The 14994-nt window shown below is 30.9% G+C and overlaps 1 protein-coding gene across 1 annotated transcript in view; it reads right to left on the bottom strand.

Annotated features, from left to right (window-relative positions):
• The window catches only part of sei (potassium voltage-gated channel seizure), a 151575-nt gene that overhangs the window by 128217 nt on the left and 8364 nt on the right, over window positions 1-14994 (bottom strand). The gene's annotated exons all lie outside the window — the stretch shown is intronic.

Here is a 14994-nt window from a genome sequence, read left to right as displayed (position 1 = left end):
CAATTTTTTTAAATAATATATCAAAAGTTTAATTTATTGATTTGTATGAATAAAGAAAGGTTGCTAGAATATAAATAATATTTTTTCGTTCGTTAATTTAATAATATTGAGAATAAATTTGTTCAAGAATAAAGGCTTAAGTGTGATATCTTCCCCCCAATGACCTCAATAGCGATGGTCACGCGGCAGCTTCGTTAAGTCTACTGAGACTTCAATAGCTCATTAAGATAGGTAGCGATAATATATTTCCGGGGTATCTAAATTTAACATTCGCCGTAAGCCTATATAAGATGGACGCTTCTCTTGTTAACAATAATCCTGGAGCGCCCTGGCATTTATATTTATCGCTCGTGCTCACTGCAAATTAACGCAAATGACCTATTCTGCCTGTACATACGTAGCTGCTAGCAGTATCTATCTCAGGCCTTATTCTCAACATAATTAAACAAAAAATATTTAATATAAATTAAATGTAAACTTCTGACAAGGTATGTATGGAATTCTATAACTTAGAAATTTGCATGTATGGAGTGCTCCAGACCGACCCTACTGAAGTCGCCAGCCTTGATTAGGTATTAAGGAAACAATGATAAATCAATCCCTTGAGTTAAAAATAGCATTTTATCAAGGTTGGGTAATGCTAACAATAAGTTAAAAGTTAAAAGTTGAGTTAATTAATGTTAACTTCATTTAGTTACATTTTAGATTATAAATTTTTTAACTTTATATAGTTATATTTTATCGGTAACTATTAACTTTTAATTTGATTTTTTAAAAGTTAACATCAGGATTGAATAGTTGGCGTTATATGGATCCCCTATACTCGGATTACATCCTTATACATTCGTGGCCGTCGGAAATGTATTTTTTTAATTTTAAATAATTTCAAATATTTCGTTTACGTTCAAACAACGAAAGAAATTTGAAAGCGATCTGTCATCGTGTTCTAAAATTGTGATTTTCTTGAAAAATACGCAGAAGTACAATTTACTGATTTACAGGTATTACTTTTTAGTTTTTTAATTTAGTAAAAAAAAAGTCAACTTGAAATTATGAAATAAAACAAATTTAACTTTTAACTTTTCAATTATTTTTTTTCCATTAACTTAACTTTTAGTTCAATTGTCACTATGGGTTAATTTTTATCTTAACTAATCGTAAATTAAATTTTCAAAGCTATTTATTTTAATTTAACTTAAGTTAAAAAAAAATGTTAACTTATTCAACTCTGAATTTCATTATTTTAACTTTCAAGTGTGTCAAAATGTAAAGCAATCCATTTCTAGTTGAATTTCGTAGTTTCAAAATATACATTTGCACTTATAATATTGTTAGTAATAATAAATCAAATTTTGGTCAAATTTGTCACATTTCTTGAGTTAAATTCTTCCATTGTTTAAATTAACAACATATTGAGCAGTAACGACTTATAGAAATAATTAAAAATTGTTCGAATTGTGAGTAGGATAAAGGCGCCCAAGAGTATGCACTTTCTTTTCATGCTGCATAACATGTACAAAAATCCGATTTTGAGCAGTAAAGTGCTGCTTAAGCTATTTCTTACAGTTTGAACTAAAAGTATGTCAAGTATAAATTTGATACAAGCACTCATTTTTACAGGAAATTAATTTTACTAAGAAGGTAAAAATGCATATTCTTATTTCTTGGCAAGTGTCTTTTCAAGAGTACGTATTATAAAAAAAGTGTTACTTATTGTAAAAACTATATTGATTGAGATAAAAAAACATTTATTTTTGTATCTTTAATATAAAATCTTTATAAATACTTGAAGTATTTTTTATGTGCAGAACATTTTTTACATAAGTAAATTTTCGACCAATGGTTGATCCCAATCGATATGGGCTTAAAGCCAATAGCTTTGGCTCTAGATCCAATTTTCACCGGATTTAGAATTCAAGTACAAATCGTTACAAAATATGTGAGCTGTATCGTCGTTATCATCAGCATTGTTTCCACAGGCTGAATCAAGTTTTAAAGTGCGTACTTTTATGGGCCATCACATTACTTTTTACTAATAAAACTGTATAAAAACTATTATATTGCAAATATTATGTAAATATATCAATAAATACGAAGCAGAGACATGCACACCATATAAATGATTCACAAAGCAATAATTTAATGTAAAAACTAATAAATTTATTCGTGACAAATACAATAAGAAAATTTCATCAAAATATCACAAAATTTAGTATATCTCCTTTATTGCTGCAACGATCACAATTGTCTTTTATACATATTGGCTAAGCAAAAAGGCACATTCTGTGTAAGTTAGGTATAGCTGCTGCGATTTAATAATTACGCTTTAATAAAGCTTAATGCGTACTCTCAAACGATCCATACTCTTTAAACGGATTTACTCTATGATTTGACATCATAAATTTAACAGTCTAGAACTCTCAAACATGATGAGCAGTGTTGCAAAAAGTGTTGACATTCTAGTCAATCTCAGTTTAAGCGTCCTACTTAATTATTTTGATAGTCCGACAAAATTATTTTTAGATCGATATCTAGCTAAGTTTTTAAATACTTTAGCTGTTCTTTGTGTGTTTTTAGCAAATATCTTCTTTGAAATTCGTTCTATCAAACATAAAAAATAAGATTTATTCTACGAAAAATTTATGCGTCATTTCTCGCCACTAGTAAGACGCAAACATATAATATAAATCCAGCGACTGATAAATTCTGGCCATATTTGTCGAAAATTCCACGATCGACGGAAATCAATCGTCATGGCAACAGACGATATGATTGACGAAATCGCCAGATCCGCTCAAAGAGCGTCCGCGCGACGACCTTCGTCCTAAATCCGGCGACAGTCCGAAAGTGCACACCATAAAATATTCTCGTGCCGCGGCCATTAAGGCCGTCTACCACGCAACTGCGAGTCGTCGGCTTCGTTCGAGACGGCACGGATCGCCGTTGTCTATTACGTTTTTCGTCGAAAAAGAATTATTCGACGCTGAATGCTAAAGACCGACGCATCTTTTAATCCTCCCCCGAAGAACGGAATAATCGATTTTATTTCCCGTTGACAAACCGAAATGCAGCGCCTTAACTGGCGACGCGACGTTGCAACCGCAACGCCGACGCCGACGTCGACATTCGCAGTCATTCGGAGAATTTATATCGATGCATCTGACTCATTTATGCAGTTATGCGAAGCTTTGCAAATGACATTCTATGTAGAAACGCTTTTGAGATATTCGCTAGCTTTCTGTTGGCCAACTATGCGAGAAATGGCGCAGATTACGGACAGATAAAGTTAGGAATAAAAGAAGATTGTGATCTTAAAATATAAGTCTATTCTAAATGTCTTTCTTGCGTGTTAAAAAGATATGTATATTATGCTACTTCAAAATGTGTAACAACTAAAAGAATTAAATTTTTCAGAAAAAGGGAAAAATCATTTTTCAACTTAATAAAAAATTATTACTAAAATCAAATAACATCGGCAAAATACTCTTAGAAACACGATCAAATGTCGTTTTTGTAAATTTCATTTCACTAAAAAATTTTTCATGCATGAATATGTATAAATATGTATAAACATGCATAAACACGCATATTCATAAACATGTATAATTATATATGAAATATGTCTATACATGTATTATACATCCTTCTTTCTTTTGTGTCTAATACAAATAATAATAGTAATATGAAAACATAAAAAAATAATTAAAAGGATAATTTTTGCATTACTTGTTTTAGAAAAAGTTTGGGAAAATGTAAAAAAATTGTTCATACATAATTATGCATAATTTTATATAGTAATTTTTTACATTTCTTCAAACTTGATTTTTTCTAAAACAAATGGTGCAAAAATTACCTTTTTAATTATTTTTAATGTTTTCATATTAGTATTATTATTTCTATTACACTAAAAAGTAATTTTACAAAAGAAAAAAGGATGTATGAACACTATGAACATGTATGGACATATTTCATATATATTTATACATGTTTATGAATATTTATGTGTGTTTATGTATGTTTATACATATTTATACATATTCATGCATGACAAATTTTTTACCGGGTAAAACCCTGAAAAGCTATCTTTATTTTAATCGTAACGATTTTGATAAAATTAAACAAATCCACAATAATTCATCAAAAGTGACATAATTCGAGATATCAACAGTTAATATTTATCTTGATCAGCTAAAAATGGTTAAATTTAAAATAAAATAATTTCTTCATCAAACTACGATCACCAAAACCGTTTTGCCTCTAAATGTTCTCTATAGAAAAGTTTATCGAAAAATAGAACAACCAGATTAAAAACGATAAAAGTGCTATTTGATGGATGAACTGTGAAATTAAGTTAGTTTACTTTTGGTGATTGATAAAGTAATTTTTATACCTAATTCATTCATGATAATAATTGGAAAATCACATTTTTAAGTTGTGTTATATTATTCCCTCTGAGGTAAGAGAATAGTATATTTTTCAGGATTATTAACTTTAGTTTAAGATTGTGTTTTAAGATTGACAAATACTTAATCGGCACGCAGTTTGTTTGAATTGGCAATTGTAAAACTAAATTGTAAAAAATATGCACCAAGATTCGCTTTGACCAAATACGACCTCCTTTACTTATTTGTCACATATATTTTTTCTTATTTTAATCTTTCTTCTAAAGCTAGCTAACGATGAATAGAAATTCTTATAAAAGATCTTAATTGAAAGGGAGAGAGAGAGAGAGAGAAGAGAGATGAGGGAATAGAAAGATTAATTAAAACGAGACGACTACAAATGGTAACGTCCTAGATAGGCGCTTTTAGGGCGGTGAAGCTACAACCGCGAGAAATAATGACTCACAAGTACCCAAGCCCGATGCAAATTCTTTTTCAGTGAATTCTATTTTTAAATAGGACAAATATATTTTTGTTTCAAGCGAAAATTTCTCGCGATACTCCGCAGAATCACTGCAGAGTATATTACAGACGCATCTCTTTCTCGAGAATTAATTTACGGGCATCGTTTCGCGGATTGACGCAACCGCGTTTACGGATATTCCAAAATATCTCGGGAAACTTAGGGCGCGATATCGAGATATTAATACACGCGACCATTTTCAAGTGCATCTCAAGTCTTGAGTGTTACGGCGCACCAGAATCCGGCAGAAATGTCAGTCGCGCCGAGCGCCGAACTGCTTTGCATGCCTCAGGCGCCGCCGCGTCGACCGGTGTGCCCTCCTATTCCACCGCGTTACGTACCTGAGCATTCTGCGAAGGACAATTCGGTTTAATGAAGTTGAAATTGAAAATGCAATGGCACGCGCACATGATGTGCGCGGCATAAGGTTAATCAACATCGCTTATGTCTGGAACAATCGTCACTTTACTCGTTGCGTGACTTACTTCACTTCGTGTGTTGTGGTTACGAATTCTTATCGAATTAGCTAAAAAATCGAACTTCATATTGTGTTATATGATTTTTTTTCTTTCAACAGTGTCAAAAGTAGACATATGGAGAAATGTACAGCATGTTAACGTCGAGCAATTAATTACCACGAAAACAATTAAATTTTTTATCTCAATGAGCTACTGTCACGGCATTAGAACATATTATAATAACATTTTCCATTACCCCCACAAGGGCAGGATACACTACGAGAGGAAATAGCATTTAATAAAATACGTTCATAATGATGAAATAATTCTAGAGAGGAGAGAATCGCATGTGTAACATAGAATTAAAAACCATCACATATGAATCCTTCATTTATTTTTTATCTCACAATTTTCACCACGTGGAAAGGCGAACTTAATAGAATATCTTGGCGTATTATATAATAATTAAGTAGAAATATGATACTCTTTCCAACGGCAGACGCGATTCATCGATTGCAAGGCTGCAGTTTTCGCTAGGTCGCTGGCGATTAAAAATACTCCGACAGATTAATTATTATGCTGTCGTATTCCTCTTTTACAAACGTATTTCGTCCATCTCTTCTTCGTTTTTCGAGAGAAATGATCGCGGTGTAGTATACAATAAAGCTAATTAATATTACGAAGTGCGTTTGGTATACGATCATTTTGAATATTGCGTGACTAGACTCTCTTTGTTAGCCGAGATGCTTGAGATACGACACGGTATTACGTTACATCAAAATGCTAGTCAATATGTAGTTTTGATTTCATGCTACTCAAGAAACTTCGAATAATCGTATGTTATTACCTCTTAACTATAAGGTCTGTTTAGGCAAAATGATTTTCTTTTATATCATTATGGTATCACCTACGTATTGTGTCACACACTCAGGGAAAAAGATAGTGGTGACGATTATGAAAGTAATTTAATAGATAAAATTCTATGTTGTACAAGCGATTCTCTTTAGTGTTATTTCATTATTATGAACGTATTTTATTAAACACTATTTCCTCTCGCAGTGTATTGTGTCCTTCCGGATGATGGAAAATGTTATTGTGATATGTTTGTGTAGTTTAATAAACTATTTTATAATTATTGTATCTATAAAATAGTTTATTCAACTACACACGTACATTAATTCTATATCAAACTTGTACAGTTGTCGTTACGTTTATAGTTGCTACTATTATACATTTCTCTTACAAATAAATCTACCCAAGTGTTATTTTCCGACTTCTTTCAAATTTGGCATAAATGTAGAACTGTGAAAAATATTTTGCTCATGTTTTTCCATTTTGACCTAAGCAGTTTTATATATAAGGGCAGTTACTACTCTTTCAATTTTTACCATCTTATTAACTATAAACTGAATAATAAATATTTAACAAACAATTGAATACAAGATATGCAGGAAGTTTTTGGATTACGAAAATTCTTGATTACGAATATAAAATCAGATTTGCAAAATAATTTGCTTAGATAAAAAGATATTTAAACGAATTGATAAGAGGCTGAAAATCGAAAGGATAATAACTACTCTTAAAATCACTTTTGGGCCAAAATAGTAAGATATGAGTAAAATTGTTTTTATAGTTCTATATTTACGTCGAATTTGAAAAAAAAAACGGAGAGTTACATTTGGATAAGTTGTTTGTTAGTGTCCTAAACTTTACGTAAACATTACCGTACCGACACGGTAATATATCTTTAATTTTATACAAGTTTATAATGGTATAATAATATTTCTTATTTCCTCGATCAGCTTCAAACGAGGGCGCCAGGTGCGGTTGAATGGTCCTGTTAAATGATTTAGATCAAGAATTTACAACTACCGAGAGAAACATTGCTCAGAAACACTTCAAGCAGCATGAGTAACATTTTAATCTTGATTAAATACTGTTCTATGTGCTTCATCCGCAACCTACGGAGAAGCATTGTTCGCTGTCATGTAAGCGAGATTGATCACTCGTATTTTTTTACCTACCTAATGTGATGAAACTGCAGAGGCGATAAGCAGATGCAATTTCATCAAAAAAAAAATTTGAACTTTTAAGTTCTAAGATTTTATCTTGTTGTATTACTGGTTTTCATTTTTCATGATCTTGTGATGAAAACGAATAAAAATAATTTTTGTCATATAAGCTCTATCGTTATTACGATATTTTTTTTTTTTCGATTTTTTATGTAATTTATATTCGCGAATTATGTTAGCAAAAATATATTAGAAAGCAATATATATGATTAAGCTTAACAAGACACTTGTTTAAAAAAAAATTTAGATACAACGATCCGTTTTATTTAATTTACGATCTCTCATTATCGTTTGCATTATCATTTGCGCATGCATATTTCGACACGTATTGAGCATACAGCTACTTTATGCGTGGATGTAATTAAAATTGCACTTTGCGGGAATAAATTACGTTCTTGCTATAATCAAAATACAAATATAATCAAAATTCATTAAAATATCATTAATTTGATAATGCGAAGTGTATTCTAGTGTATTCTTTTATACACCAAGTTTTTTCAAGCAACTACAATTTTATCCTCGACTGAAATAACAGTATCTTTCTTTCGATCTTTACCGGGAGTTTTTCGCCCATAAAGGGATTGCGAAGAAAATCCACGGTGCAAAGTGAAACCCTCGCGATAACCTCGTGAATATTTTTGAAAATCGCTTTAAATTACATTAAATGAATCAATTTCGAAGGGAAATTCGAGACCGAAAAGCAACGATATACGTGAAAGTAGTAACCTAAACGGAGACCACCTAGGCATAAGACATCTTTTTACGTGATCCATCGTGGCAAGTTTATCGGCCGTACCCTAGAAATAGAATTCGCCGACTTCGCATCGACGACAGGGCTGTTGTGGCCCTTTGCCAAGGATGTCATTTAGCTGTAAGAGCTGCTTCATAGACCGCACTCCTTCGATTGATTGTTCGTGTTCTCGTCTCTTTGAACCGTTATCTTAATCGTGAACGACTTACTCGAGCTTTATGTTCTCCATTTTAAATTTTTAATTACGGCCGGCTTCTTGATTAATTAAAAAAAAATCAATTTATATACATATATATATTCTTTATACGCTACAACAATAATAATAACAATATCAATAAAAAATCATCAATGATCTTTGACAACATCAATAATTAATCTTTGATGTATTAGCGATTAACGACTAAAGATTCTATTAACAAGTAAGTTACTAATATACATAATAAAATAATGTTGCTTTTTACGCAAATACAAGCTCGAATTCAATTCCATCAATAATATTAACAATGTTTTTCTGATCAATTAAAATTTTTTTAATTGATCAGAAAAACATTGTTAATATTATTGATGGAATAAAACTAAGATTACGAAAATAAATATTTCTAAAGTCGTAAAATCGAATAAAATCAGATAGCAAATGATCTTCAATCGTCTACCACTTTTTTTTACACGACGCTGTCATTATATGTATATATGTATACTCATCATTGCGTTTGTGTCAAATTGTTCCGTTCAACGGGGGACATCGACGAAGAATGCAGCTCGCATTCGGTGCCAAGAACGCATTTGCGTTATATACTCGCGGCACAGAAGAAAATAGAAGTTCTACGAAAGAAGGACAACTTTAAGATCTGCGAGATGTAACTCAGCCATCGGAATATTTTGAGCGTCTACGTCATTAGAAAACATAAAATTATCATCGAACCTAATGAAGGGAATAGGTATCAGTGTTGAGCGCGTTTCTGTCCAACAAAATTGTAACGTTTCGTTATAAACAACGATGGTTCGTCAATTGCGTATTTTAACGCGAAAATTGGTCGTCTTTATCGTCAATATTTCAGTGATGACATATGCATGAAATTGATTCAAGATTTGTGTCGAACGCGCGATTTCGTTTTATGTGGAAACCGTTTATTTTGATCCCTTGATCACAAATCAAGATATAACGATAATTCGATATTAAATTGTAGATTTCTGTCCAAGGAAAACAAGCCCAGAGATCGTTTAATAAAAACGCTGATGTGTCTCCTGCGAAAAACGATCATTTTTATTAGTGATCATTGATGCGCAATCTAAAGTCTGGACTCACATGAAGGTCGGACAAGTCGAAGAAAATCATGGCGAGAAATAATGAACCTGATCGTCTGGTCTCGACAAACAAATTGAAAAGAGTGCAATAATTAAGATTTGTCAAGACAATTCGATGACATTAAGATTGTGAAGACAAATCGCAGCGTTTCTGCGATAAAAGCAGCAGCGTATGCAAGTTGATTTATGAATGAAATCGGAAATCTTTGCGCGTATTTCCGGAATGTACGAATGAAATATGGATCATGTTCTCAAAATTCCTTTGTAAACAGAAATTTTATATATTCGGCATTTCGTTCACATAGTACGCGTATAAAGTTATATCAACGACGAATAATAATTTTTTAAATTATAATGTTAGAATATATGACATCTCAAATGACGATTTTTCAAGATAAAGTGTAATCTAGTAATAATAACAATTAATTATAACTACGGGGAAGTGAGAGTAAATAACTGCGCGGTAATCAGTGTGTCATAATTAAAGATATAAAGTATATTTAAAATTTATTACTTATTGTGTAACGCAAATATCGATTGTATTTTTTATTTAATCATATCGCGTAATTATTTACTTTCAATTGTCTGTAATTATATAATCCATTGTTTGAATTCTAAAAATCATTACTTAATAGATTTTACAGTTGTAGTAATAATATTATGCTATATAATATGTAATAAAAAATTATTTTACAATTAGTTTACATTAAAAGTTTTAATTTATAATTTTTGACATTTGCGAAGAAAACTAAAATGCAACATATAAAAGTTAGATTTCTAATTGATTTTTCAGAGACTGGAATAACTGACATTATATGAGCTGAATCTAAATATAATAATTTATTTAATTATGACAATAATTAAAAGATGATTATTTTAATGATTGTCATGATATACTATCTTTAATTCATAATTTTTCAAGATAAAGTACGTGTTATCCTTATAAGATACGATAATAAAAAAATATCCTAATTGAGAGAAATGTACGATTTTTGACATTTGCAAAGAAAACTGAAATGCAATTATCACTCCGTTGCTGAACGCTGCAGGCACATTCGTCCTGTACTAACGCAATCTTCAAAGCTGTTGGATCCCGCTGGCAAAAGGAAACATACCGAAATTAATGATCTTTTCCAAGCCTTTCGTACGATCGAGTAAAATAAACAGCTGATCCATCTGGTGGCAGCAAGACGGTGCATAAAAGAAATAAAAGTGATAAAATATCAGCACAGGTCTAACGATCTATTTGCCGCACCGTCTGCAAGATATATTTTTGTTCGGCTCCTTGCATGTGACATTTGAGGACACGACAAAAATCTACGGACAAAATCTCGAACGTATCAAGTGCCAAATTAAACAATACTAGGTAATCATGCCATTATAGGACGGTAATAATAGTACGGACTATTATTATCGTCCTATAACGGACTAGTAGAGAGCATATTGCACATATTGCAAAAAATTGAATTAAATATTGTCATAGTAAAATTATGACAATTACAATGTTAATTTTGGGATCAACTATTAAAGATGTATGTATACATATATTTATGTAAAGTAAAGTAATAATTTTCAAATAAAATTGCTTTTTTTTAATAATTAAACAATTTTCAAAAGTAGAAATAAAGTTAAGTTTGTACAATATTTACGTATATAATAATTCGTCAACAAGCATACAATTTTTAAAGCTATATTATCAATATATACGAATGTGCTAGCCAATGCTAATATGTGTGTGTGTGTGTGTGTGTGTGAGATATTATATTTTATATTTATAATATTGCAAAAATTTGTCCGTTTTTACATAAAAATTATAAAACATTGTTATTATTATTTTTCATCTAATATAAAGATATATTTATACAATTAGAGATAAAAATACTAATTTTTGTAAAAACGCATAATTTTATATATTTACTATAAATTATGTAATTTGTACACATATTATTAATGTAATTTTATATAGTTTTCTTCCAGTGCACATTGCAATGCTTAACCGAAATGCCATTTTGGGTGTTACATATGTTAGAAAAACATTTTTCTAACACTTAACAAATCTGAAAGTTGTCACTTTCCTTATTCAAGTTTATTTTCCATGCAGAAGTATCCTTTACTATGCTCTGAATTTTTCTCAAACTCAGAATAAGCAACTTGTGATGTGCCGACGTGTATTTGAAGACTAGGAAATTGACGTGTTTGACTGAACTTTGTTCTTCGATACGCGCGTGCTGTCCTACTAGTCCGCGTGGACTTGTTTACTAGAATATAAAATTTGCTCGCAAAAATATGCGAATTATTCGGACGGCGACGAATTTGACGATTTATCTGTTGTTCAAAGTCCGTCATCGAGAGACGATGATCGGAACGCATGGTTGTCACGTGAATGGAACAATCCCATGAGTACTTAACTAAAATTAAAAATAGATCCACACGATGACATAATATTTTTGCAATTTATGACCCGTACGATATTTTTCTTCTCACTAGAGGATACTCCCGATATAAAAATGTGATGTTTGGCGCCGCGATGACGCCAACTTGCGATCTGCGTATGTTCGATAATCATTGGCTGTTTAATCGTTGAACTATTTTTTGCCAACCTCCATTTTGAAATTGTGGATCGAAATCGTGACTCGATACTTTCGGTTTACATATTTATTAATACTGATATTTATTAAAGAGTTAGATTGTGGAGAACAAATTAATGAACATATGTGAATTTAAACATGGATTACTACATTAGGAGAGTATATATATATATAATATAAGATTTCTGATTAAGCGACTGCTGGACATTTGTTAGAATATATAGGCCATAAATATAAAACACTCTCAATTTATTGCAGTTTCTTATAGAGGAAGTAATAAAAGCCAAAAGAGAATTAACAAAATATTAAAATTGTTATAAAAATAAATATTATCCTTTAATAAAACTGTTTTTTGAATTTCTTTTTCGTTAGATTGTGGAACGTTTAATTAATTTAAGAGGGCAGTTACATATTTTATAAACACACAAAACTGTATAATTTATCTTATTGATCCCCACATATCGATAATTTGTTATAATAATGACCCAATTAAGAAACAAAGTTTCCAAAGAAATCAGTTTCAATATTTTGAATTATTAAAATATTAAAATATTAATTTTAAATGCAATTTTAATGTAATAATTAATTTTAAAGAAACAAAAATTGGTATGTTCTTTTAAAATTCCTATGTACTTTCTTGCCATTTTATGTTGCCGTTTTTTTCTATAAGCAATTAGAAAATGACAATTGTTTAGTTATGTAGCCAATGAGTGTCATAAGTGATATAACAATATAATCACGGATGACGGTCGTTGCAAACCATCATCTGCAGAAAAAAGAATCTGGCGAATGCTTGAAGACTGTAGAGAATTTTAAATATTCTTCCTGGCGGATGTCCAAAGTTTTATGAACACGAATTTACAAGTGCGGGTGTGAACGCGTGCGCGTGCATCGTGTACGTAGGTCGCGACAAATGTGAGTTGAGTCTTGTGAATCCACCCACGATTCATCGTGATTTCCGCCAACTTGCCGAAATCATTGTCACTGGTAAGAATCTATCCCTTCGTATGTGTAAGGATGTAATCACTACCTTTTTATACGTGGTGATTTTTGAGGAACATAATGCAAAAGTGGGTCAACCCGAGATTGTCGAGGTCTCGCAATTTCTAATCGACCTTGATCCACTCATTTCGATGAATCAGCTCGCTGTCTTTTGCGACACGTAGTATTTAAAAAAAAAAGTGTTTGGTATAATATTTGTGATTATAGGTAATTAGGTAGTAAAATAAATATGGTTGGGAATTCTCTTTTAATATACACTGTTATAAATTCATAATGTCAAATTATACCCAATTTAAGTTTTTTTCCATCATTTCTATAGGTTACCACTGCTTCTACTCAATATGTCGTTAATTTAACTAAAACAATGAACTTAAACAATTTAATACTCAAGAGAATGTTTAAATTTAACTCAAATTTAGTTTATTATTTGCTAAGTGCACACATATATAGATGTTAATATAGATGTTATTTACTTTGGAACTAATTACAGAAATATTAATTTACATCTTGACATATATATACAGGGTGGTCCACTTAAATCGAACATCTTGAATATCTCGCTTATTTTTGATGATATAAAAAAATGTTTCAAATGAAAGTGAAAGGGTTTCGAGGGGGACGTATTTTGGTCATGTCGGTTTTTTTCTAGATGGAGGTATCAAAAAGATATGAAGGTCACCTCAACTTTTTTAAATAAAATTGTATGATTTTTTGTACACAATATGATTCTTCTAGTTCTTCTGCATATATAAGTATTAAGGTAGTAATATCAAAAAACCAATAGTTTACGAGATATTTTACACTTTATTCATCTCATTATTCTATTCATAAAAGTATTAAGGTACGATTGTTAAAAAGTTAATAGTTTACGAGTTATTTAACATTTTATGTTAATATGTGCCAGAATAAAGTATAAAAACTATTGGTTTTTTTGATATTACTACCTTAATACTTTTATATGCAGAATAATTAGAGAAATCATATTGTGTAAAAAAAATCATACAATTCCATTTAAAAAAGTTAAGGTGACCTATTTTTTTGGCGCCTCCACCTAGAAAAAACCAACATAACCAAAATACATCCCTCGAAACCCTTTCACTTTTATTTGAAATTTTTTATGTTTTTAAATAATTTGCGGATGTTTTAAACAATTTTCAAATAAAATTAATCGATTTTATACAACATTTAACTAATTAATTAAATTAAATGCAAAGAGTAAAATGAGAAACACGCTTTTTTCATGATGCAAGTGTCTGAAGTGTCTCGTGCCAGTTTTGGTTGTGCCGACCCTGACCGCGCGAATTCCTTGCGCGTCCATTCGTTAACTTCAATATCTCACCATTCAAATTCTACTCATTAGATCGCTTTTTTGTAGAGTTTTTCGTCTTAGAATTTCACGGAGAATACGGTGGTAACTGATGGTACGTGAGTTCTGGAACACCCTGTGTGTGTGTGTGTGTGTGTGTGTGTGTGTGTGTATGTGTGTGAAATGAAACTCCTATAATGTTATAATAATAACTCTAGCCACAGTTATTTTACAATTGTAGTCACAAATATCAAACATTTTTTTCAATGTATCTACTTATGATAAATGTGTTTCAGTCGCCGAAAATAAAAAATCGCCCGTTGTGACAAGTAGTAATGACAGAAAAATGAATAATTATGTATGTACATATGCGTTACGTAAGAAATGCTCAATGTACGAATTGCTGAAAATATTAACGTTATATACGATATATATTTAATAATTTTGGACATACTAATTTTGTATACTTTTTCTATCATATTTTAATGTCAGCAAACATTTATGTGCTACACGACAAATTGCGAGTTTGTCGCAATTTTTTATTTTAGGCGTAATAGAAAAATGGATAAATGTTTTCGAAGTTTCATATTGATTTTGACCATGTCAA

This window comes from Trachymyrmex cornetzi, unplaced genomic scaffold, assembly GCF_001594075.2.
Source record: "Trachymyrmex cornetzi isolate Tcor2-1 unplaced genomic scaffold, Tcor1.1 scaffold412, whole genome shotgun sequence".
In the NCBI taxonomy this organism is placed as follows: Eukaryota; Metazoa; Arthropoda; class Insecta; order Hymenoptera; family Formicidae; genus Trachymyrmex; species Trachymyrmex cornetzi.
The sequence above is the reverse complement of the archived record's forward strand: the minus strand, read 5'-3'. Positions and strand labels throughout refer to the sequence as shown.